At 41.7% G+C, this 27718-nt stretch overlaps 1 non-coding gene across 1 annotated transcript; it reads right to left on the bottom strand.

Moving 5' to 3' along the window:
- Positions 1-23276: 23276 nt before the first annotated feature.
- Trnas-cga lies at positions 23277-23351 on the bottom strand. Its single transcript has one exon. It is a non-coding gene; the product is annotated as a tRNA-Ser (tRNA).
- Positions 23352-27718: the final 4367 nt, after the last annotated feature.

Raw genomic sequence — 27718 nt, 5'->3', positions numbered from 1 at the left:
CCATATAAAGACGTATGCACATAAACCCTTTTGTCGTACTTCCTATTCTATCCCATGGACAAAGAAAGAAGTAGTCAGAAAGGAAATCAATAAAATGTTAGAATGGGGTATTATTGAGCCCTCAGATTCTGAATATTGTAACCCTCTTGTGGCGGTAATTAAACCCAATGGTGACATCAGATTGGTGTTGGATGCCAGAGAGATCAATAAGGTCATTATACCTGTACAAACGCGACCGGAGAACCTAGAAGAGTTAGTACAAAAGTTTTATGGTGCCCGCTTCTTAACCTCTTTGGATATGCGTAGTTCATATTGGCAAACTAGAATATCGAAAGAATCTAGAAAATATACTGCATTCGTTTTTCTGGGCCGAAGTTACCAGTTTACTGTCATGCCATTTGGGTTGAAAATAAGCGGTGGTGTTTTCATATCGGCATTAGATACCGTACTGGGCAGAGACCTTTTGAATGAAGTTACTTTATATGTGGATGATTTGCTAATTGCTTCTGAAACTTGGGAGGAACCTTTGGACTTATTAAGAAGAGTTTTTGCGAAATTTTTGGAATACGGAGTTACTGTAAATTTGAGCAAATCCAAGTTTGCTCATAACCAATTGAAATTTCTTGGACATATAATCACTCCTGAAGGGATAAAACCAAATCCTAAAAAGATGGATGCGATTAACAGATGTGCTTATCCAAAGAATAGAACGGAATTAAAGTCATTTATCGGCTTAGTTTCATTTTTTCGACGATTTTTACCCAATCAGTTAGGAAGCCAAGACTGTTTGTTACGGCTGTTAAGAAAAAATGTCATGTGGGAGTGGAATTCCGAATGCACGCAAGCTTTTGATAACATCCGCAATGCTTTGACTAATGCTCCACTGTTACATCATCCGAGACTTTATCAAGATTTTTATATTGCTGCGGATGCTTCTGAAACAGGATTGGGTGCCATTGTTTTCCAGATGGACAATCCAGAAGATATCAGTACCATCAAGGTAATTGGGTTTGCTAGCAGAACATTCTCTAGCTGTGAACGTGCATATTGTACTACTGAATTGGAAGTACTGGCCGTGGTCTGGTCCCTTAGAAAGTTTCGCTATTTTGTATATGGAAAGAAGATCATTGTATTCTGCGACCACAAAGCTTTATCTTTCATTTTAACAGGAAGGATGTTCCATTCACGTTTAACCCGGTGGGCCTTGCTACTGCAAGAATATGATATTACGCTCAAATACATCAGAGGGAAAGACAACATCATAGCCGATGCTCTTTCAAGATTACCGAAAAGAAAGAATGACGACGAGTGTGAAGAACGGACTATTGACTTTAAAGTCATGAATTTATCAAGGCAATATTGTGAGAGGCAGATTTCACAGCTATCTCGAAGTCTTCCACAACTGCAAGAAGATGATAAGTTGTGGAAAGCCATTAGGCATGCTGTTGAAAGCAAAACGCTAAGTCACTTTCAAGAACAGTATCAATTAAAATCCGGAATATTGTATCAGAGGAAGGATGAAGAAGATGTTTGGAAAGTTTGTGTTCCAAATAAATATTTAGAATCACTAGTATGGTACACTCACTTGAATTGGGGTCATTTTGGTTCCGCTAAATGTACAGCCAAAATAGCACAATACTGCTATCATCCAAATTTGGGACGTATAGCTACAAATATTATTAAGAAGTGCAAAATATGTCAGAAGGCGAAACCCATAAACTATTGTCGGAAGATAGAATTACATCCCATCATCCCACAACAACCTTTAATGTTGGTGTCATGTGATGTCTGTGGGCCATGTCCCGTGACACGTGGAAGGTTCAAATATGTATTGGCTTTCTATGATCTCTTTTCAAAATATGTGAAATTATATCCTTTGAAAAATCTCCACGTTCGACCCATGTTACGCAAATTTATCAACAACTATATAACTGAGCTTGGCAAATCTATAATGATCTTGACAGACAACGCTGCTTATTATACAAGCAAAGTATGGAGAGACACTATGAAAGAACAAGGAATCCAGCACATTTACATCTCAAGATTTTACCCTTGTGGAAATCCGGTTGAAAGAATCTTCCGAGAGTTGAACCGATTTTTACGGACGTACATACCCAAACAACATTATAAATGGATCGATTGGATTTATGAATTTGAGAAAGTGTATAATGACTTACCACACTTATCGACAGGTTATTCACCTAACCAAATAGTATTTGGTGAAAGTATTGTGCCAGAATGGATGAAGAAATTACCTGTGATAGAACAAAGGATTACCAAGAAAGAAGATATGGTGAAGAAGGTCTACGAAAACCTGAAGCATCAAGCACAATTGAGAAAAACCCGTTTTGATAAAAATGTGAAGAAAGTAGTCACATATGATGTAGGGGAAGAAATTTTATTGAGAAATCACCCAAAAGCATCAACCAGGAAAAGACTGAATAAGAAATGGCAATACAGGTCCATATAAAATAATGAAAATACCTCATGAAGGGAGCTACCTCCTGGCAGATTGTGATACTGATGTAATTAAAGGCTTGTTCCCTCACATAGACCTGAAGAAATATTACCAATAATGAGCAAAATATAGATTCAAGAAACACTGAATGATCCCAAGACTACAGTCAGTGGACTAAATAAAAGCACCAGTGGATAAATACGTACTTATACTAACTTACAAGGAAAATTAAAGAATGTACCGACGATTTCCATGAGATACCTTCTTGGTATCAGCAACAATGTCGACGCTGAAATACGATTGATCCTCTCGCCGAACAGCGAGGATGGATGATTTAAAAGTGGAATTAAGAGGAAAAGAAAAGGATCAGATCCTCTCTGGTTAAACAAGTGGCCTGATAAGGGTTTTGGCCTAGGATGCCAATCGTCGAACCCGGCTGTGATCCCTGCCTTGCACAGTCGGTTGACGAACTGAGGGCTTCATCCAAGAAAAAAAAAGTGGTGTGAATATGAAGTGATTAGTGCGAAGTGTTTCTAAGACAACCTATAAACAAATGTGGAATTTAGTTAAGGGCATTTTGTCTAGGCCCATTAACTCAACTTAAATATTGTAGAATGTATGTACTGACTTGTTGAGTGAATCTGAGAGTTAGTGTATTCGCCGAAACAAATACCCTCTCCTGTCACAGTACACAAAAAAAATAAGCCTGTTCTGTCTGGAACCCTCTTCAAGACATCACAGTCTGGGGGGCCGTGTAACATTACGAGTCAAGACAGCTGTAACGGAACTTGAATAGCGTAAAGTTATCGTTAAAAACGCACGCCGCGCGATTTGTTATGATTTGGTCGGTCATAATAGTAGTAACATGCTTTCGAATACAATTAAAATATAACGGCGATACCTGTTTAGCGTTATTGGAAATAATATGTAATAAATTAATGAGTAAGGTAGCCGATCCTATAAGAAGAGGTAGAATTGGGCATATTAAGGTGTTTTGCTTTATATCGACTAAGCCGATGATACGGCGTCTTTTTTTCCGTTTACTCTTAGAAGAAAAAAAAAACAAGTAACGAAGTGCTAATTGTGCGTTGTGAAAAATATAGGGGCGAATTTTAAATAGCTACAGTGTATAATCAGACTAACAAATGGACATTCAGTTACACGAAATAGCGGACAGCGAAGTGTGGTCATTTAATTGAGTACACCTACAGGGCGGTCAATTCCGGGATAAGTCTATTCGCATCTCACGAGGGACGCGGTATTGAGACCGGTTTTTTTTAATTATATCACGGAGAGCGGGCTTCAATTTATAAAAAGGAGAAAAGCTGTATCATTATCATTGACTGTTGGTGTTAAGCAACCAAAACTGTTCATCAAAGGGTTTCGGTGGATGAGTGGTGAATGCGAAATGAAACTGTGAACGAAGTTATGTTAAATAAAGCAGAAGAGACAAGACAGTTTGGTCGTATCTGTTATTATTCCATAAACCGTAACATTTATTCTCGTTGTACGAAGCCTTTATAGACGATCGTTATGACAATTTGCTTTGAAGGGATCTCGTTACGAGTGAAGTTTTGGGGACCTGGTCAACAGGGGATAGTTCGTAGATCTTAACTACTGCAGCTATTCTGGAATCAGGTGCTACCGTGACCGTTGTGTGTTGTCAATGGCTTAAGGTCATCATATCTCATGCTCTAAGATCGACGCGCCTTTCCTCTTGGTACAACGGTGTCTCACGGTAACCACGACAACGCCGACGGCGAAGGAAGATACGGCAGAGTGTGCACAAGGCATACATGGACGGTACGCTTTCGGTGCTGTCATTCACACTCAAGTGATTCATGTGAAAAGGTTTCTGATATGATTATGGCTGCACGACGGGTATTAACAGACTTTGAATGCGGAATGTTAGTTGGAGCAATACGCATGGGACATTCCACTTCGGGAACTGTTAGGAAATTCAATATTCCCAGATACGGAAAGTCAAGAGTGTGCCGACGCATTATCTCCTTCCACGGACAACGCATTGGCCGACGTCCTTTGACTTAACGACCGAAAGCAGAGGCGTTTGCTTAGAGATGTCCTCGCTAACATACGAACAACACTACGTGAAATAACCACAGAAATCAATGTGGGACGTACGACGATCGTATCGTTTAGGACAATGCGGCGAAATTTGCCGACAGTGGTCTGCGGCAGCAGGCGACCGACGTGATTGCCTTTGCTAACAGCACGACATCGCCTATAGCGCCTCTCCTCTCGTGAGCAAGGCGGTTGAACCCTAGATGAGTGGAAAACCGTGACGTGATATGACAAATCCCGATTTCAGATGGTCGTGTTAGAGTGTGGTGCAACCCAACGATGCCATGGACCTAAGCTGTCAACAAGACAATATGCAAGCTGGTGGTAGCTCCGTAATACTACGGGTTGTGTTTACATGGAATACTCTGCGTTCTGTGGTTCAACTGAACCGCTCATTGACTGGATTTGGTTATGTCTGGCCACTTGGAAAGCATCTGTCTGCAGCCATCCACGGACTTTATGTTCCCAAAAACGATGGAATTTTTGTGGGTAACAATTCACCGTGTCATCGGGCCACAGTTGTTCTCGAATGGTTTGAAGAACTTCTTGGTTAATTCGAACGAAATATTTGCCATTCAGATCACTCGACATGAGTCCCATCGAACATTTGTGGGACATAGTCGATGGGTCACTTAGTGCACAAAATTCTGCACCGGTAACACTTCCGCAAGTATGGACAACTACAGAGGTAGTATACCTCAATACTTCTGCAATGGACTTCCGACGACTTGTTGACTCCAAGCCCACTTAGCGTTGCTGTACTACGTAGGGCAGAAGGATGTCCGATACGATAATAGGAGATATCCCACGACTTCTGCCACCTTACTGTATATTTTAGTGTATCAGATATCCTTCCGTTATTTGTAGTCAGAAATCTTTTTTCTCATATTCAGTGCTCCTACTGTTTCTTAAACTGTTCATTTTGACATTTAAAATGATTTTACGCAAAATCTAGTGCTCTTTGACAACCCGAGTCCATTCTGGATCCGCCCTGACTCTGCGGTTAATGGATTTTATGGGATGACTTCATTACATCACAAAACTCATTTTTTTCTTTATGTTTCACGCAAGTTTGAGAGAAACTGTAATGATGCCATTTCCCTTTCTCACCTTAAGTTGCGTTTAAAACTGGTTCACTCATTGACAATACTTAGGCTGTCAGTAGTTGCAAGCAGTAGAAAACATTCCGAATGCTATCGACAAGCTGCAATCAGAATTAGGGACCACAGGGCTAATGAGCAGTCGAGCATATTATAACGGCGGAAGTGTATTTCGGTGATGACGAAATGATGAATTATGCTAAGGATATGCCTTCGATTTTGACGAAAGTGCCGTATTAATAAAAGAAAGTGAACAGTGACTCAAATTTTTGTCATAATGTTCCTGAGTTAGAATGGCAGACTTAATTCGTCATTTCTCATATCCCACGCACACATCTACATCTAAATTCTGCGAATCATCGCTAGATGAGTGGCAGAGGGTACTTTTTATTGTATCGTATATCATTGTTTCCATTCCATTCAGAAGCGGAGCGTGGGAAAAAGGAATGCTTATACGCTTCAATGTGAACTCTTATTTTCTTCGTTTTATCTTCGTAATCTTCACGGGGTCGATACGTAAGGGGCTGAAGAATGTATATTGTTTCTCCCATGAGAACTAGCGTTTGGAACTTTTTAAGTAGATTTTCGCGAGATATGTGGTTTCTTTCGTCGAGCGTTTCCAGTTCAGGTTTTTCAGCACATCTTCTCAGTCAGACAAACCTGTGACCACGCGTGTAGGACAAGCCATAACTTCCAAGAACCCCAATGACGAACAGAAGTATGCCATTGACCTTTCCTACAGCTGCTCGTAAGTGATCGTTCAGCTTCATGTCTCTACACATAGTTACTCTCAAGTGTTTGTATGAAAAGAATGATACCAGTAGCGAATCATTTACCTTGTAATCAGAGAACACTACTGTTTTATCTTTCAGTAGAGGCACAACTTTGCAGTTGTCTACTTTTGGAGATAGTTGCCAGTCCGTCCAAAATGCAGATATTTTATCAAGTGTTAACTGAATACTACCACAATTTCCACGTAAACAGCTGCGTCATCTGAGAAAAGTCTAAGATTGCTACCAATCGTATCCCTAAGTCACTGACGTAGATGAACGGCAACCGTGCTAACACACTCCCCTGTTCAAATGGCTCTGAGCACTATGGGACTTAATATCTTAGGTCATCAGTCCCCTAGAACTTAGAACTACTTAAACCTAACTAACCTAAGGACAGCACACAACACCCAGTCATCACGAGGCAGAGAAATTCCCTGACCCCGCCGGGAATCGAACCCGGGAACCCGGGCGTGGGAAGCGAGAACGCTACCGCACGACCACGAGCTGCGGACCACTCCCCTGTGGCAAACCTGACATTTACTTGTACTTCTGAGGAAGACGCGCCATCTAGGCTAACGTTCTGCATTCTGCTTGAAAGGAAATTATCGGTCCAATCGCAAATCTGGCTACATATTCCGTGCGAGCATATTTTTTGTGGTAGACGTTTATGTGGCACCGAATAAGATGCCTTTCAGAAGTCTAGAAACACTGATCTACCTGGTTGACTCTGTCCATGGTGATTAAAATACCACGTGTGAACAGCCCAAGGCTGACCGATGTTTTCGGAATCCGTATTGGCTTCCACGCAAAACTTTATTTTGTTACCGGTACGTCACTGAATTTGAATTGAAAATATATTCTACTACTTTGCTGCATGTCAACGTGAGCGAAATAGGGAGGTAATTCTGTGGACCGATTCCACGTTCTTTTTTATGTTAAAAGAAACTATGTAGTTCCAGAGACCTTTTGAAGTCTCAGACATTCGGTCTGCATGTATACATTGTTATATTTTTATAGGTGGGTGTGTCTTGTGTGTGTGTGTTTTTTTTTCAGCGACTAAGAACATTTACTTTCTCAAGGGACCGGCGGTAAATTACTTTTAGGAGACGAGCTAATTCGGTCGCAAGTTCCATCTCGTCCTGGAGCTTTATTTTGCTTTATAGATTTGAGCTGTTTTTGAACACGGCTGACACTGATTGCTATGTCACTCATCTTTGAATCAGTACGGCTACTGAATGGCGGTAATATTTCTTGATCTTCCTTCGTAAAGGCTGATTTGATGACTGAATTAGCATTTCAGCTTGAGTTTTGTTGTTTTCTACTTACGTTCAAGTCCCGTCAACGAGTGCCTGTACACTTATTTTTTTGCTACTGACAGCCTTAACGAACGACCGAAATTCTTGGGGTTTTCGGGGGCCTTTTTCATGCTTCGGTAATTATGAAAAGCTTAAAGCATTGTCTTTCTGACTCGCCTCTCTTCGGGGTTGTGCTAATACGCAGAATACACTGTTTCTCGATGCGTTTACTAATATCAATTGTATACGATGCCTGCACCATCTAGTTCCTTACAATGAAATACTCAGAGTACATTCTTTCATAGCTAAAACATCCATCCTTGCATTGAGTACCAGTCTGCTTTAAAACATGTTACCTTCCGTAAAATTATGGAAGTGTACCGCGACTTTTATTGCTGAAATATTTGATTTTATTCAATTTCACAGCGATTTACATACGAAATCAGAACTCAATTAAATACTGATTCGGAGAGTAATTCCAGAGCACAATATGTAACGAATTCTTGTGCAAAGTGACTATACGTAATTCCACGCCAAACTTGATGCTTTTCATATATGGCCACCTTGAAGTTTTCGATTTCTGATTGATAATGAATTTTACAATTTATTATCTAAATAACCCATAATAATTTAAAATTTATACCGTTATATGAGTATACTCGTACATCATGTATAAACGTTCACGTTCTGTGAGCTATTATAAATCCACTTTACCTCTCCCGAAATCAGGTCCTTGCTATGCACTTAGTGCACAACATTGTTCCAGAAATAAATGTAAACTACGGATTTCCAGAAGTCTCCCTTGATCGTCAGTCATGGGTGGTCCAGACTGCTAGCAGACTCAAAATTTTACCTGATTTCTAAGTGGTCAGCTGCACGTGCGGTAACTTTTTGAAACAGGTCAGGTGCGTGTGGTGGTCGTTTTTGAGTCAAGCCAACTGCTCGCAGAGAAAAACACAAGTTGACTCTACAGGTTTTTCCTTCCCATTTTTAGAGATATAGGGTTCTGTGATTGCTAAGCCTACAGTAGTGATAGTATTGGAAGCCCAATTTCGCACTATCACAAGGCAGTCGTAAATTACTTTCAACTGAGAAGCGCACAATATTAGAATCGTTGATGGGAAGTATATTTTGTTTTTTGCTCTTAAAATAGATAATTCCTGCAGAACACTATAAGCTGCGTTCAACATTTTTGCGATGGCGGCAATATAGAGCTTTTGGCCTGCTGAAAACATTTTTTAAAGTTCGTAACATCTTGGCTGGAAATATCGAGGCCACTGCAGGCAACTTCTTCACGATTTAATTTTAGAGGTCTCTCGCACAATTCAGTAACAGTTTTCTGTTGTATACTGCTTGACGTTATTTGTCTGCTTAAGTTATTATCGGCTTCATGGTTATGACTGACATTAGTATTAAATAGAATGTTGGTTGACGGATAGTGTAAGTAAATACGTCACTTCCACATTTTTACTATGGAACTCCACGCTAGTCCACGTTGTGTTTCTATATCTTACCGGAATTTCTGTCCTCCAACAACAATGAACTTATGACCTCTTTCACTTTTCATATGCTTCACAGGAACGTTACAGCCCATTTCTAAATTACTAGTCAACTACGAGGAATAGAAACTGGCACACAGAGTACTCTGAGAAACAGTGCGCGCAGTCTACCTGTTCACAACATGCCTCATCGCCCGCAACCAGCCTGTTTGCTGAGGTAATGCTGAAATGCTCTGCTACTTAGTACAGGGTTATTACAAATGATTGAAGCGATTTCACAGCTCTACAATAACTTTATTATTTGAGATATTTTCACAATGCTTTGCACACACATACAAAAACTCAAAAAGTTTTTTTGGGCATTCACAAATGTTCGATATGTGCCCCTTTAGTGACTCGGCATACATCAAGCCGATAATCAAGTTCCTCCCACACTCGGCGCAGCATGTCCCCATCAATGAGTTCGAAAGCATCGTTGATGCGAGCGCACAGTTCTGGCACGTTTCTTGGTAGAGGAGGTTTAAACACTGAATCTTTCACATAACCCCACAGAAAGAAATCGCATGGGGTTAAGTCGGGAGAGCGTGGAGGCCATGACATGAATTGCTGATCATGATCTCCACCACGACCGATCCATCGGTTTTCCAATCTCCTGTTTAAGAAATGCCGAACATCATGATGGAAGTGCGGTGGAGCACCATCCTGTTGAAGGATGAAGTCGGCGCTGTCGGTCTCCAGTTGTGGCATGAGCTAAGTTTCCAGCATGTCCAGATACACGTGTCCTGTAACGTCTTTTTCGCAGAAGAAAAAGGGGCCGTAAACTTTAAACCGTGAGATTGCACAAAACGCGTTAACTTTTGGTGAATTGCGAATTTGCTGCACGAATGCGTGAGGATTCTCTACCGCCCAGATTCGCACATTGTGTCTGTTCACTCCACCATTAAGAAAAAATGTTGCTTCATCACTGAAAACAAGTTTCGCACTGAACGCATACTCTTCCATGAGCTGTTGCAACCGCGCCGAAAATTCAAAGCGTTTGACTTTGTCATCGGGTGTCAGGGCTTGTAGCAATTGTAAACGGTAAGGCTTCTGCTTTAGCCTTTTCCTTAAGATTTTCCAAACCGTCGGCTGTGGTACGTTTAGCTCCCTGCTTGCTTTATTCGTCGACTTCCGCGGGCTACGCGTGAAACTTGCCCGCACGCGTTCAACCGTTTCTTCGCTCACTGCAGGCCGACCCGTTGATTTCCCCTTACAGAGGCATCCAGAAGCTTTAAACTGCGCATACCATTGCCGAATGGAGTTAGCAGTTGGTGGATCTTTGTTGAACTTCGTCCTGAAGTGTCGTTACACTGTTATGACTGACTGATGTGAGTGCATTTCAAGCACGACATACGCTTTCTCGGCTCCTGTCGCCATTTTGTCTCACTGCGCTCTCGAGCGCTCTGGCGGCAGAAACCTGAAGCGCGGCTTGAGCCGAACAAAACTTTATGAGTTTTTCTACGTATCTCTAGTGTGTCGTGACCATATGTCAATGAATGGAGCTACAGTGAATTTATGAAATCGCTTCAATCATTTGTAATAGCCCTGTAAATCTTTTCCGAGTGCCATCATTCGAATGCCGGTACTGGAAATCCCATCCCTCTGCTCCACCCCAGCTTGGGTCAAGTCCTACAATAGCCCTTCCTGCACTTATGAGTTAGGAATGAAAGATGAACAAAAAGAAACAAAAGAAATTTAAAAAATTGCCTGTAACCAGACGACAGCAAAATTGAGGTGCTGAGTGACAGAACGTGGGCTGACAACAAATTTCTACCCCTCATTTCTTCAGCACAAAATTGAAAAATGTTTGTGCCCCCCTCACTTACTTTAATGGCGTAAACGGGAATTAGCAGTCTTAGCAATATGAAATTGAACGAAACTGAACATGAAAGGTTATTCCAGCAACCCGACTTATTGCTGGTCGTGGTGCAAGCGAAATGTTTCCTCGTATTTATGATAATAAAAGTCAAATATGAAACACTGAACGTATCGTCTTCTATAACAGAAAGTGCAGCGTCTCTTCAACTTGTATCGGGGTAATACATGCTTTCTTTAGTGTAAGTGCGTGCGCAGAATCGAATAAGCAACATTCAGAATATTGGGTCTTGCCCACTCGTCTCGTATAGGGTGCCTAAGGGATGCTGCGTTCTTGGAATGCTATACAACACTCACTCCGTCTTCAGGCCACGAGTGGCCTTCCGGGATCGTCCGACCGCAGTGTCATCCCCCGAGGACGATGAGGGTAGGAGGGGCGTGGGGTCAGCACACCGCTCTTCCGGTCGTTATGATGGAATTCTTGACCGAAGCCGCTGTTCTTCGGTCGAGTAGCTCCTCAATTGGCATCACGAGGCTGAGTGCACCTCGAAAAATGGCAACAGTGGATGGCGGCTGGATGGTCACCCATCCAAGTGCTGACCACGCCCAACAGCGCTTTACTTCGGTGATCTCAAAGCAACCGGTGTATCCACTGCGGCAAGGCCGTAGCCCAACCACATTGACAATATTTAACTTGGAGTTTTGAGTAGTAGTCGAAAACGAGGGGCGACATGCCATATAGTTTAGAGTCGAGTCCTTGGCTACATGTATCGTTCCTGGAAGTTGACATACGTCACTAATACTGCTCGGCGAATCCTGTCCACTAATGTCCGCATACGAAGCCGATCTGAGCTCTAATGTCCGGCAGAGGCTGGCAGGAGCGGCGCCTATACTCACTTTTTGCACATGTCGCTCCTGGCGCGGAGCTGTCCCTCTTAGCGGGCTATTGGCTGACGTTTTCTCACCACCTTCTCAGGTCTTTCGTTCTTTATATTCGTTCTGGCGCTTATGGTTCTGCCAGAACAAAGAATATTTGATACTGTCGTTGATGTTAAAGTACCACGTGATAAATAATGAATCAATCAACATAGCAAAACCTACTTATGGCTTTGTGCGATTGCATAATTTTCCAAATTATTGGCTTCGTTATTGTAGTCAAATACCAGATAAGCACGCAGTGATGCAAAGTAAAGAGGTAAAGTCTGTATCATTGAATCGTTAAATGAACAGGATAATACGGGATCTCTAGCTCACAAGGAAACGAGTTAGATCATCCGTAAACCCGTAGGCATCATAGAAACAAAATTCCGTACATGAAACAAAGCATTTGAGAACGAGAAATGAAGGGAAATGTTAATGTATTTTTTAAAAATGGTTCAAATGGCTCTGAGCACTGCGGAACTTAACATCTGAGGTCATCAGTCCCCTAGAACTTGGAACTATTTAAACCTAACTAACCTAAGGACATCACACACATCCATGCCCGAGGCAGGATTAGAACCTGCGACCGCAGCGGTCGCGCAGATCCAGACTGCAGCGCTAGAACCGCTCGGCCACTCCGGTCGGCTGTATTTTTTAGATTAAGTCAGTGAAGTCAGAATCAATACAAGGCCTCGAAACTTCTGACATCACAAAGACAATGGTTTGGAAACGAAACGCGGTATTCGTAGTAAGTTAGCAATGCGAATCAATAAAAATTTAACCAGGGACTGCAGATACCTCATGAAAGATTAACGAAACAACTTTGAAGATAGGCAATGTCTACGGATAACTCCAATGATATGAAGTATCTCACACAATCTGCAATTCAGCGACCATCGGTATCTAACCAAAGGCGCGTATTGCCTTGTCCACGGAACACGTTACCGAGTAACTCACTTGAATCCAACTGCCAACGCCCTCTCGTGATGACGCCACAGTGTGACTGGCTCGCTCAACAGGAAACCAAACACAAGGATTCCAGCAATCATCACAGAGAAAACTACAAAAATTCTGTCTGTAGCCGAAAGAGGGTACAGGATCATCTCTGCAGTATCTCTGCAATAACTATCTCGTGAAGTGAAGACAGAAAACGTAAAAGTCGCACTGAAAGTGGCGATTTAACAGGCAGCTTTCACTGTATAGACAAGTGTAAGTGTTGTCTGAAGTAGAAGCATGCTCGCAGTTACAATCGTCAGCAATTCTCTCTTTCTGGGCGAATAAGCCAGTTAACTGAGCAGTGTGCACAGCATATCACACTTCGTGTTAATAAGTAACAAAACTGATCCTCGGATGTGTCTGGGACAAAGTTTGTAAGAACGAACAATAGCTACGGCCAAGACGAAGCACTGAACATGCCCACTAAGCAATTTATCTCGTACCACTGATTGTTCCATTTGTTATTTCGATGTTCATGATTTGCCACGCTACTTATCACCAGGAATTTAGGGAGTGTTGGCATTTTTATTTGAGGACACAATTCAATTTACTTACAGCAGAGTGTCTGTGTGACAAGAAAAAAAGGGCTTTTTCTGTTAATTGTGTGGTGCTAAATAAGAAGGTAACCCAATGGATATACATTTAGTATAAAAGGAAGAAAACATAGAAGCAACAGAATATTAGCATTAGGCGAGTGTAGCACTAAATAAACGTTTTACACAAAGTTTGTAGTACAGTTACATTATATTTTAATGTTGGACAGATATGTAGAATTAGTAGTCAAGAGATGAATTGAAGTTCTTACGTCTTAAGACATCTTTAGAGACTACTGTACGGCAGAAACAGCATGCAGATTGTTTCAGTATGATGTATTGTAATGGGAAAATAAAGATTTTGACAAACAGTTGCTCAAACTTTTTAAAAAAATCCCACAGGAAGAATGACAAACTAGATTACAAACAGCGAATGATGCAGGAAAACTGTCTAAGAATTAACATTTTGACACGTCTAGAGTTTTGTGAATATTAGCGTGTCAGTTATGCAAAGTAACTCGGGGAATTCTGAGCATTAGGAAGCCTAATTAACTGCTATGAAAATAGTTGTAGGAATTATTTTAATACAGAAACACAAAGGAAGGAACTATGTCTATAAAGGGTACTATATAGAAATAAAATAATCTGTTTGACTGGCAGAAATAAAGAATACGGATAATATGGAGAGAACTTACAGAGAATTGAGTTCGTAGTGTGATTAAATGATTCAATTAGAAATATGTCAGTGCTCAGAGACCTTACTTCCTATTGGAGTATCTACCTATCTGCAGACAGTTCTTTCCCACGAATGTGTGTTAGCTTTGACAGATGTATTTTCGCCTCACTCTGTCACGCTACAAGAATGAAAATCGAAACATATGTATGCTTAGTGTTCCAATCTGCGAAGAGTGTTCGAAAGAAAGCACCGAAGTTGGCTACGAGTTGCGTCCCAGTCTTGCAACGGCTTTCAACGCACATACGAAGGTTGAATGAAGAGTAGTGCCTCCGCCTTCCTTAATTGGGTTTGGATGGGAATATTTTAACAAATCATACCTAGAAATAATCCTTAGAATGGGATCTTCAATCACCAGCCATTTGGATACATTTCTGCCAACGATGAAAAAGTTTTCTGAAGTCGTCATTGAAGGAGTCGACACTCCGTTTCCGCAACCACAGTTCTCTCATCGTCTTCATCAGAAGCATAATGATGTCCCCTGATTGAATAGAGAAAGGCGTCACTTCCTTTCTCGTAATGCGGGAGGAGTTCCTGGCAAATTTCATGTCTGTGCTCTTTCATTTCAGGAGTCAGCATCCGGGGTACCCATCCTGCACAGATCTTCCGATAGCCAAGCCAAAGCAATAATGTGACCCACACGTTCATGTGAAATGCCGATTATGCTTGCAATTTCTCTGTTGTACGACGATCGTCCTGAATCAATCTGACAACATTTCGCTTCTGAAACTCTGTGGTTGCTGTCACAGGGCCGGCCGGTGTGGCCGTGCGGTTCTAGGCGCTTCAGTCTGGAACCGCGTGACCGCAACGGTCGCAGGTTCGAATCCTGTCTCGGGCATGGATGTGTGTGATGTCCTTAGGTTAGTTATGTTTAATTAGTTCTACGTTCTAGGGTACTGATGACCACAGATGTAATGTCCCAAAGTGCTCAGAGCCATTTGAACCATTTTGAGCTGTCACATGACATCCAACTCTTTGTTTGTCACGCAGGTCAGATGTTGCCGCCTCAGCATCTTTAATCTTACTCGCCCAACGACGCACTGTACTCACATCAACACAGTCACCATAACCTGCATTCATTCTCTGGGGTGACACGTTCTCCTGTCAAGAATTCAAAGACTGCACGTTGCTTAAATCGCATTGACTGACCGTCTGCGTAGAGTTCCATACTTTACACTCAAGTTTTTAAACATGGCTGAAACAGCTGCTGTTGAAATTCTTCACGGTAAGTGATAACAGCCAAACAGCTGCAGGATAAAGATTTATTAAAAGTATTGACCACGGTTTCGGTATATCTAAATATACAGGCTGTGTTCGCATCAACCCTCTGTCCATAATTATGTTGTATAAATGGCGCTTTTAACTACTGACAACGCCTTTGGCACAGTTGTTTTATGTATTTCCAGTGTAGGATGCGATTTTAGTGTATTTTACTTCTGATGAAGGTATATTTATATATACCAAAACCGTTGTCAGGAATTTTAATAAATCTTTATACCTGCAACTTTTTGGCTGTTATTATTTACCGTGAATACTTTACACTGTAACAACACAACCGTTCAACTGGAGCTGTAGAGAAGAGGCTACGGAACAAGCCAGTACCTGCCGCATACCAATGCTGCCAACTGTTGAAGAGTTACGATGGTGGAGGCATTACTATTCAGTCAATCCTCGTACGTATTTACGTATGTAAACAAACACATTAAGAAACATTTAATGCTGACAATTAATAATGGACAATTATATATACTATTATATAATGTTTTAAATTTTGAATGGGGAATCATTCAACACGAACGAAAGTGTAGTGGTTTGGTTTTACTGGGTTACTTCTGAGTGCCAGTTGTATTTTTGCTCTTCTATCCTATCATGTGCTTTTATTGTTGCTACAAGCCAACTCGCAAAATATAAACTTACACATATACGCATGGCCTGAATGAAAGATAAATTGTAAATTAATATATGAAGATAGTAACTGTTCTCGAAAGAACAGATACCATCGATGGCCGTGCAGCTTCTCTAGAATAAATGATAATTAATTGAAACCCTCAGCTGCCGACAGATGTTGTTCATATACCTCGATAGAGACAGCTGGAAATGTGTGCCCCGACAGGGGTTCGAACCCGGCATCTCCTGCTTACATGGCAGACGCTCTAGCCACCTGAGCCACTGAGGATACAGGTGAACAGCGCGACTGCAGGGACTTATACCTGCAGATTGCAGATCTGCAGATTGAAGTTTGAAGTTGTGAAACGGTATAAAATAGCTTTAATGTCCCTACACGTCATCTCGCAGTTGCGGCTCGTCCTCACCAAGTTATAGCTGGAAGCTGAAGTCACTGGTGGCACACAAACGATCCTCACCAATGGCTAAAGGCATATAGTATGAAATTTAAATCCCTCGATACATATGCTCTCGCAAGAGGATCCTGGTGGTCAAGGCTCATGGAGGTGAAGCGATGACAGCTCTCTACGATTAAGAAGCTATTTTCTACCAATTGTATTGCGTTTGCTAAAAGGAAAACTTGCATTTACGCATGTTCGCCTTATGCTCTTTTTGTATTGGCTGAGTTACGGGTCTTCTGAGAGGCAACCAATAAAAATGTTCCTTAGAAAAAGCTGCGCCCCTTCCCTCGGCTGTTCTTTAGGTGATTAACCAGTAAAGTGTGCGCTACCATTTAAAACTAGAAAAAGACATCTTACGCTCCTTCCATCTCTCTTTGTGACCAGTGAGCTGGATCCTCATCGACGCTGTCGAGCTTCTCTGTGTAGCCTCTATTTTATTCATATGAGCCAGTCCCGGCACTTCTTATGTTGCACAAACATTTGGTTTTTCTGAAGTCAGTTTCCAGAGACGTCTCACGCCTTCAAAGCATCCCAAGACTGTGACTTGCAACTCCATTTTCAAGGTAACATCTATGGAATCTGGAGATTTCCAGAGAAGACATAGCTTTTATAAGTTCTGCGCACAATGATGTCTTCTTGGATTTCGCTAAAAATAGCATTCCTTCTCACATCACTTCTGGTTTGTAAAAGTGGTGACAGCAAGGGTCCTTACACCACAGGAGGACTTGCCTGTGTTTGCCCATGGTGCTTCAGACACCCGAAGGCAGCGCTACAGAGTACTATCCAGAGGCCTGAGAGCCATTGGCCTCTGTGCGCGCTGGTGCTCTCTTCCGAAAACTGCACCAAAGCACCTTGCCACTGCAGCATTATTCCAAAAAAATGGCTCCAAGCACTATGAAACTTAACATCTGAGGTCGTCAGTCCCCTAGACATAGAATTACTTTAACCTAACTAACCTAAGGACATCACACACATCCATGCCCGAGGCAGGATTCGAACCTGCGACCGTAGCAGCAGTGCGGTTCCGGACTGAAGGGCCCAGAACCGCTCGGTCACAGCGGCCGGCAGCATTATCCCAATCTGCTTTCAAAGTTCTCTTATTCATGAAAGTAGTCAACTACCAACAATCGCTAGTACTATTTTCATATCACATTTCTTGGAACTGATTAATTATTTTGATCGAATGGGCCCTTGCATTACTATTTTATATATGTTGAGGGAGTGCTTCCGATAAAACGGTTGCGTAACACAGAGAACATTAATGTAAATTCTTTTGTTTGCAACTTTTTGTTATTTTTTTCAGTTTTCAATCTTCTATGCCTTGTAAAACACCATTTGCCCTCTATTTGTTCCTATTACTAGGAACTTATAAGCATTAATGCCAGCGATGAAAGCTGTCACTGCTTTTCAAGTTACTTATCACTATTTCGGCGAGTCTTTCGACCCTTACAATTCGTTGGAATTCATCTGTCTATCCCGAAAAGAAAAATGCACCCTAGACGGTTTCCTTCCACTGAGATCCTTGCACTATTTCATAATTTAACCTGTGAGTTCGTAAGAGACTACGACGCCCATTTAATATGAAGTGAAACATCAACCCTTCTTATAGAATCCGACATTAACGAAAACAGAAATTTTTAAGTTTTTTATGTTTTTTTTTTTTTTATGCCCCCCATGAACCATGGACCTTGCCGTTGGTGGGGAGGCTTGCGTGCCTCAGCGATACAGATAGCCGTACCGTAGGTGCAACCACAACGGAGGGGTATCTGTTGAGAGGCCAGACAAACGTGTGGTTCCTGAAGAGGGGCAGCAGCCTTTTCAGTAGTTGCAAGGGCAACAGTCTGGATGATTGACTGATCTGGCCTTGTAACAATAACCAAAACGGCCTTGCTGTGCTGGTACTGCGAACGACTGAAAGCAAGGGGAAACTACAGCCGTAATTTTTCCCGAGGGCATGCAGCTTTACTGTATGATTACATGATGATGGCGTCCTCTTGGGTAAAATATTCCGGAGGTAAAATAGTCCCCCATTCGGATCTCCGGGCGGGGACTACTCAAGAGGATGTCGTTATCAGGAGAAAGAAAACTGGCGTTCTACGGATCGGAGCGTGGAATGTCAGATCCCTTAATCGGGCAGGTAGGTTAGAAAATTTAAAAAGGGAAATGGATAGGTTGAAGTTAGATATAGTGGGAATTAGTGAAGTTCGGTGGCAGGAGGAACAAGACTTCTGGTCAGGTGAATACAGGGTTATAAACACAAAATCAAATAGGGGTAATGCAGGAGTAGATTTAATAATGAATAGGAAAATAGGAATGCGGGTAAGCTACTACAAACAGCATAGTGAACGCATTATTGTGGCCAAGATAGATACGAAGCCCACGCCTACTACAGTAGCACAAGTTTATATGCCAACTAGCTCTGCAGATGACGAAGAAATTGAGGAAATGTATGATGAAATAAAAGAAATTATTCAGATAATGAAGGGAGACGAAAATTTAATAGTCATGGGTGACTGGAATTCGAGTGTAGGAAAAGGGAGAGAAGGAAACATAGTAGGTGAATATGGATTGGGGGACAGAAGTGAAAGAGGAAGCCGCCTGGTCGAATTTTGCACAGAGCACAACATAATCATAACTAACACTTGGTTTAAGAATCATGAAAGAAGGTTGTACACATGGAAGAACCCTGGAGATACTAAAAGGTATCAGATAGATTATACAATGGTAAGACAGAGATTTATGAACCAGGTTTTAAATTGTAAGACATTTCCAGGGGCAGATGTGGACTCTGACCACAATCTATTGGTTATGTCCTGTAGATTAAAACTGAAGAAACTGCAAAAAGGTGGGAATTTAAGGAGATGGGACCTGGATAAACTAAAAGAACCAGAGGTTGTACAGAGATTCAGGGAGAGCATAAGGGAGTAATTGACAGGAATGGGGGAAATAAATACAGTAGAAGAAGAATGGGTAGCTTTGAGGGATGAAGTAGTGAAGGCAGCAGAGGATCAAGTAGGTAAAAAGACGAGGGCTAGTAGAAATCCTTGGGTAACAGAAGAAATATTGAATTTAACTGATGAAAGGAGAAAATATAAAAATGCAGTAAGTGAAACAGGCAAAAAGGAATACAAACGTCTCAAAAATGAGATCGACAGGAAGTGCAAAATGGCTAAGCAGGGATGGCTAGAGGACAAATGTAAGGATGTAGAGGCCTATCTCACTAGGGGTAAGATAGATACCGCCTACAGGAAAATTAAAGAGACCTTTGGAGATAAGAGAACGACTTGTATGAATATCAAGAGCTCAGATGGAAACCCAGTTCTAAGCAAAGAAGGGAAAGCAGAAAGGTGGAAGGAGTATATAGAGGGTCTATACAAGGGCGATGTACTTGAGGACAATATTATGGAAATGGAAGAGGATGTAGATGAAGATGAAATGGGAGACATGATACTGCGTGAAGAGTTTGACAGAGCACTGAAAGACCTGAGTCGAAACAAGGCCCCCGGAGTAGACAATATTCCATTGGAACTACTGACGGCCGTGGGAGAGCCAGTCCTGACAAAACTCTACCATCTGGTGAGCAAGATGTATGAAACAGGCGAAATACCCTCAGACTTCAAGAAGAATATAATAATTCCAATCCCAAAGAAAGCAGGCGTTGACAGATGTGAAAATTACCGAACTATCAGCTTAATAAGTCACAGCTGCAAAATACTAACACGAATTCTTTACAGACGAATGGAAAAACTAGTAGAAGCCAACCTCGGGGAAGATCAGTTTGGATTCCGTAGAAACACTGGAACACGTGAGGCAATACTGACCTTACGACTTACCTTAGAAGAAAGATTAAGGAAAGGCAAACCTACGTTTCTAGCATTTGTAGACTTAGAGAAAGCTTTTGACAATGTTGACTGGAATACTCTCTTTGAAATTCTGAAGGTGGCAGGGGTAAAATATAGGGAGCGAAAGGCTATTTACAATTTGTATACAAACCAAATGGCAGTTATAAGAGTTGAGGGGCATGAAAGGGAAGCAGTGGTTGGGAAGGGAGTGAGACAGGGTTGTAGCCTCTCCCCGATGTTGTTCAATCTGTATATTGAGCAAGCAGTAAAGGAAACAAAAGAAAAATTTGGAGTAGGTATTAAAATTCATGGAGAAGAAATAAAAACTTTGAGGTTCGCCGATGACATTGTAATTCTGTCAGAGACAGCAAAGGACTTGGTAGAGCAGTTGAATGGAATGGACAGTGTCTTGAAAGGAGGATATAAGATGAACATCAACAAAAGCAAAACAAGGACAATGGAATGTAGTCGAATTAAGTAGGGTGATGCTGAGGGAATTAGATTAGGAAATGAGGCACTTAAAGTAGTAAAGGAGTTTTGCTATTTGGGGAGCAAAATAACTGATGATGGTCGAAGTAGAGAGGATATAAAATGTAGACTGGCAATGGCAAGGAAAGCGTTTCTGAAGAAGAGAAGTTTGTTAACATCCAGTATTGATTTAAGTGTCAGGAAGTCATTTCTGAAAGAATTCGTATGGAGTGTAGCCATGTATGGAAGTGAAACATGGACGGTAAATAGTTAGGACAAGAAGAGAATAGAAGCTTTCGAAATGTGGTGCTACAGAAGAATGCTGAAGATTAGATGGGTAGATCACATAACTAATGAGGAAATATTGAATAGGATTGGGGAGAAGAGAAGTTTGTGGCACAACTTGACCAGAAGAAGGGATCGGTTGGTAGGACATGTTCTGAGGCATCAAGGGATCACCAATTTAGTATTGGAGGGCAGCGTGGAGGGTAAAAATCGTAGAGGGAGACCAAGAGATGAATACACTAAACAGATTCAGAAGGATGTAGGTTGCAGTAGGTACTGGGAGATGAAAAAGCTTGCACAGGATAGAGTAGCATGGAGAGCTGCATCAAACCAGTCTCAGGACTGAAGACCACAACACATGTTTTTTATTCATAGTGGCTAATTCTTAAAGCGCAATGGAATAATTAAAAGGGAGTTTAGCAAAAGCTAAACAAGAAAAAACTGAAACCTTAATCCTTGCAACAAAAAACGAAGGTCATTCAGCCACTAACTATATACATGCATTAATCTTTTAGGTGTTATTCATACAGTGAAATGCGTTTGCACTTTGTATCTCAGGACACCTGATACGTGGAAATATCTGATTTGGTATGATAGCAGAATTTTTTTTTTTAAGTCTCTGTTTCGAAAGCATTTGCCTTCAAGTTTCATAGCAACGCGAACTTAACTGCGCATCTCAAAATTTCATTTGAATAAAAAAAAAGCCTCACTGATGAAGGCAGTTTATTATCTTTCGGCTTTAAACGTAGGTAAAGTGAAGGTAGTGTGTTCGAGAACGTAGGTATGAAACATGTGAAGGTTAACTGTAATAGAGATCAGAGGAGAGTAGATCCAGTTCGCAAGAATCTCAAATTACATGAACACTTAATATATTGTTCAGAAATTGAATACAAAATGTTATGTTACATATACAAATATCATTCGACGGATCACTTGTTTGTACATGACCATCCATGTATGAATGGTTGGCTCTGAGCACCATGGGACTTAACTTCTGAGGTCATCAGTCACCTAGAACTTAGAACTACTTAAACCTGACTAACCTAAGGACATCACACACCTCCATGCCCGAGGCACGATTCAAACCTACGACCGTAGCGCTGGCGCGGTTCCAGACTGAAGCGCCTAGAACTGCTCGGCCACATCGGCCGGTCCATGTATGAAAGAAAGAGAAAATCATCTAATAATACCGTTAACCCTGAAATATTATTTGAAGTTGGAAGAACGCTGAGATAAACAACTTGAAACCTGGGAAGAAACACGACAACAACGTGAAATACGACAGCAAATTATCTCGTTGAAATACTTTTCCACAATCTTTAAAGGGGCATAACATGCAGTCACGTAAACGCAACACAGACGAGCGACCATAATCGAGAATGGGGTCCTTTCAATGGGCCAGTTCCATTCCAAGACGTCTGTACTAAACAGATCGGCACGTTCTCGCAGTGGTAAGCGAAGCCACAGTGTGTCCCGAAGAGAGAAACCCTCGGTCTGCCGACCACGGGGCCCTCGTTAACAGATTCCGGCCGCCAAACTCTTCTATTGACAGACTCACGCCAGTGTTCAGACGATTTCCTAAGACATGCCTTACAGTTTCCGTCCATTACGTAAATGTCACTATAGATATTCGGACTTAGGTTATGACATTTCCCATTCGCCTGCCATAATTGGCGATGATGTGGCGTAGACAAGTAGCATGTGTTCAGATGTGGAGAATATGGCGGCCAATCGAGGCCCCCGTGCCAATGGCCTCTTTGTACTCTAGAGACAGAATACGCTTCCTAGAGTGCTCCTCCAGGACGTAAAACACTCTTCAGCTTCGACAGGGTCGAGCTCCGTCTTGCATGAATCAAATCTTGTCGAAATCAGGGCCACTTTGGATAATGGGGATGAAATCAACTTCCAAAACCTTCACGTAGCGTTCTGTAGTCTCCGTGCCATCAAGAAATATCGCACCGATTATTACGTGACTGGACACTGCGCACCACACAGTCATCCGTTGAAGGTGAAGAGACTTTGCGATCGTGAAATGCAGTTCCTCAGTCACATAATGCGCCAATTTTGAAACTTCCTGGCAGATTAAAACTGTGTGCCGGACCGAGACTCGAACTCGGGACCTTTGCCTTTCGAGGGCAAGTGCTCTACCATCTGAGCTACCCAAGCACGACTCACGCCCCGTCCTCACAGCTTTACTTCCGCCAGTACCTCGTCTCCTGCTTTCCAAACTTCACAGAAGCTCTCTTGGGACCTTGCAGAACTAGCACTCCTGGAAGAAAGGATATTGCGGAGACATGGCATAGCCACAGCCTGGGGGATGTTTCTATGCGCCAATTTTGTTTATTAACGAACCCATCCAGATGAAAGTAGGCTTCACCGTTAAACCACGCACTCACGCGCACACTAATTCCCATCGTGCCCCGTGTCCAACAGTACAGTTTGGCAGCTTGAACGTCCTAACGCAAACCGTTCAAAAGCTATGACGATTTTATTTCATATCGTCCAATAACTGTCACTCTGAATACACGCTATGAAATGTATCTGAGACAGGAAGACTTTCACGGTTCCTAAGGGTCATAAGCCGCCATTTCGGAAACTGTGGTCTGCATATAAAGCTGGGTTTGTAAGACGACCCAGGACTACCCGGTCTCTTGATATATTCTTAGTACAGACATCTTGAAAAGGCGCTAAAGGCAGCAAACTGGGGACAGAAAGGTATTTAGGAAAGACCATAGGTGAACCATCATTTTATGGCTGTCTTGCGGACTTTCATTTTCCTTTCCTATGTTTAGTTTTGTGTTGTCGTTAATTCTCTTCCCGAATAAATGGCATAGCTCCGTCGTAATTTGCAGTAAAAAGTATCTTTTCTATGTCTTGATGGTGACTAAAGTCGGTCACCAACGTCCATTTTCAAAGCATCCGTATCGTAATTGTGACAGTACAGGTGATAACCAATGTCTGTTCTATGTGCTCTATTTACTGTTATTGAGTCGGCCATAGACCCACTTTGTTCATCATGGCAAGGGCAGTTTATGTATGTAAGCTATCGCCTGTATTATCACACTTATCATACGAATTGTTTGAAGATGGGCATAGTTGCCCGAAAAAAGCACCATCAAGACATAAAAAAGATATTTCTTGATGCAGCTAACAACGGAGCTAGAAGCATTTATTTCATTTACTAAACAAGTCGCGGACCTATTTTTCACCTACAGCACGCTGCAAATTCTGAGTCTATCGTTTACGCAGTTCTGTATCCTCTGTAATGTGTTTAATTTTTACCCTATAGATTGAGACAGCCTCTTCTGTTTCACTGTTGTTGTTTGAGCCCTCCCCCCTTCCCCCCCGTATGGTCAGGGGGTGGGCTGTCAGCGGATACAACTTGCCGCTCTTCAGCCACATTAGAGACAAAATTTAAAAAAAAAGGTGTATAGAAGCTGGACATGGTGGTTGATAAAAAATAAAAAAAACATGTTGTACAATAAAAAGACATCGTCAGTTGCATAAAAATGTTTGTTTGGATGATTAATGAAAATATAGACACAGGTGAATTGTAAATGAGTGTTCCACACGAAGATGTAAAACCAGATAGACAGTTGCAGAAAGTAAAGGGGAAAGGCTTTTGTGTGACTGATTAAAAGAAATAAATAGATGACTGAAGAGACGAGTGTATGTAGACTGCAAGGCAGAAGTGTATCAAGAGAACGTACCATTTAAAGGTAGCGCGTTTGTATGGGTGGATGTTTTGTGGAGGTATGAGACATGGGACACGAGTGGAAAGGGATATTCTTCCGAACCAAGCCTCACAAAGTATGTAAGGGATTTGGAGAGGAAAGGAGCCTAACAAGGGGTGAGTCGTAGGGACCTCTTAGATCTGGTAGGATGGGTATATGTTAGGGCTGATTTCATGGTCGGGTAAAGTTTCGTTGGGAGAGGGTGCGGAGGGTGCGGAGGCGTAGTATGGGGGGCAATGAGGAGGCAGAGGTGTGGTGGAATACTAGGGTCAGTGAGTAGGAGGGGAAATTCGGGTAGTGTCGAATTTACGGGTAACGTAGGATATTCGGAGGTGTTCAAGATTGAAGAATAGACTGTGGAATTTTATAAGTCGGTAGAGGATGCAGGTGAGGAAGGTTAAGCGTAATCGAAACGCTAGGCGGAGAGCACGGCATTCGAGGGTCAGTAGGGCATGATGAAAGTGGGAAAGAGCGGAAGTCCATGCTACCACAGTGGCGTAGCAGAGGATATGAGCAACTTCTTTTCAGTTTCTATTAATAGAGGGATTCGAATGCTTGAAGCTTATGGCAGAGGACACAACTTACTATAGCTCAATTCTTTTATCTTGGCGGCTCGCGCATGCCCGCCCAGATGCTGGAGATTGCTGCGTTGCCAGTTGCACACGACGCACGCGCCAATAGAAGCAGCGCCATAGTATAGCATAGTTCGCAAGCTTACGTGTAGGGGGGAGCGCGCAGTTCATGAAGTAAAGCCACCACGGTCGCATTAACTCTTTCGCTGCTACAAAGATGTGCTCCCTGCATTCCGCGCTGTGCGCAATTTTGTCACTGCACTGCTCGCCTGTGCAGACACATTGTGTTCCGACTGCTTTGACACTCTTTATCATTCGATTCCACAAAAACTATTTGGCTCAAAAATTAGATTTTTACCTATCTTCTTGACTGATACCTTCCCCCCATAAATGACTTAATTTTGTTTCGATGTTCAACGCAGTTATTATGCAGCATTAAATATAGTAAACCTTTGCACGAAATTTTGAAGAGTTTGCAGAGGTAAAAGTCCATAGAGTATACTTTCCGTATGGTCGATTTTAGTTGCCACAATGTTGAGAATGAAATGTGGACAAGATACCTATATATTTCATTTAATTTAAGTACCACATAAGTGTCGTATGTAATATTGAGAAATATTCCACCTTTCGCGACTGTAACGAAAGTTTTACTTACACTGGGCACGTTTGGCTTTATTTTAAAGCACTTCAGTCAATCAAAAGGAAGTAGACAAAATACATTAAACAAAACTGTGGACTTACAAAAACATTAGGACTTGAATATACCGTCTGTCAGTGAAGTGCTCAGAGCTATGTCAAATATAATTTTGTGTGTGGCACACACAAACAGCATTTATTTGCTAAAACACTGATGAGCCAACACAAACGTTGAATATTGTGCTACCGCAGCACAAAACTACGAAAGGTTACTTGGCAATGGAGGACACAAAATACAGTCCTCTTATGATGCTTCAAAAGAGAGAAACGCGTCTGGTCTAAATAAGTCGCTTATTACAGTTGCAGAAGAGGGATATATTTCAATACCATTGGTAAAACTGCGACTGTGGAACAAAAACAAGAAATAGAACATGAATACCATTCAGTATGTGCCATACCTTTCACCGATGGAAGTGCTTTAAAACAAAGCCAAACGCGCCGTGTATATATAAAACTTTTATTCCAGTCGCGAAAGACGGAATATTTCTCAATATTACATACGACACCTATGTGGTACTTAAATTAAATGAGATATTGCTATACAGTAAATATTATATGAAATTTAGGTATCTTGTCCACACTTCATTCTCAACATTGTGGCAACTAAAATCGAACATACGGAAAGTATACGCTATGGACTTTTACCTCTGCAAACTCTTCAAAATTTCGTGCAATGGTTTACTACATTTCATGCTGCACTTATGGGGGGAAGGTATCAGGTAAGAAGACGTGTAAAAATCAAATTTTTTGGCCAAATAGTTTTTGTGAAATCGAATGATAAGTGTGTCAAAGCAGTGGGAACACCATGTGTCTGCACAGGCGAGAAGTGCAGTGATGACAAAATCGCGCACAGCGCGGAATGCGGGGAGCACGTGTCTGCAGCAACGAAAAAGTTAATGAAGAGGCAAAGCACTAGAAATTTCATTCAAACGAATAAAATTCGTGAAGGAAGGCACTCCAATATTGTTTTTAAATAAAGAAAATACTAAGCACCGCACAAGGTTTGAATTCATAACCTTTCACTTAGCAGCCCAACACCTTCATCGTTCCGCTACCTCAGCTCATCGAACATTGTAATTCCATAAGGACTCTAACACCTCACGCAACTACTTATAAACACTGTTGGTATGACTATGAATTACTCACGCTTCGTCGAAGTACAATAGGAAATAAACAATTACCGCTGTTCTTTATTGCGAAAAAGCAGTTCGTGAGATTGAAACAAACACCTTTCCTTGCTATCGCCTGAATTAGGAGCCTTATTGCTTGTTTGGTTTAATTAATTAATAGAATATGAAGCAATTGGTATAAAGAATGCTTTTTCCAAACTTTCTGTAAAAGAAAGTCTGCTATCAAGACATTGCTTTTGTTCTATTACTTTATTTATGACTGAATGATTATAAAACTGAAGACACTTGTCCGTGTTCTGCACTGCTGTCAAGATCTGGCAACGTCGTTCTCTGTTCATTGGCTGACTGTGTTTTGCGACGTCAGAAGCGCAGAACGAACCTAAACTCGGCCGCCAAGATATA

The sequence above is a fragment of the Schistocerca piceifrons genome, chromosome 4, assembly GCF_021461385.2.
Source record: "Schistocerca piceifrons isolate TAMUIC-IGC-003096 chromosome 4, iqSchPice1.1, whole genome shotgun sequence".
Classification (NCBI taxonomy): domain Eukaryota; kingdom Metazoa; phylum Arthropoda; class Insecta; order Orthoptera; family Acrididae; genus Schistocerca; species Schistocerca piceifrons.
Note: the sequence above shows the minus strand (reverse complement) of the source record. Positions and strands in the feature narration are given on the sequence as shown.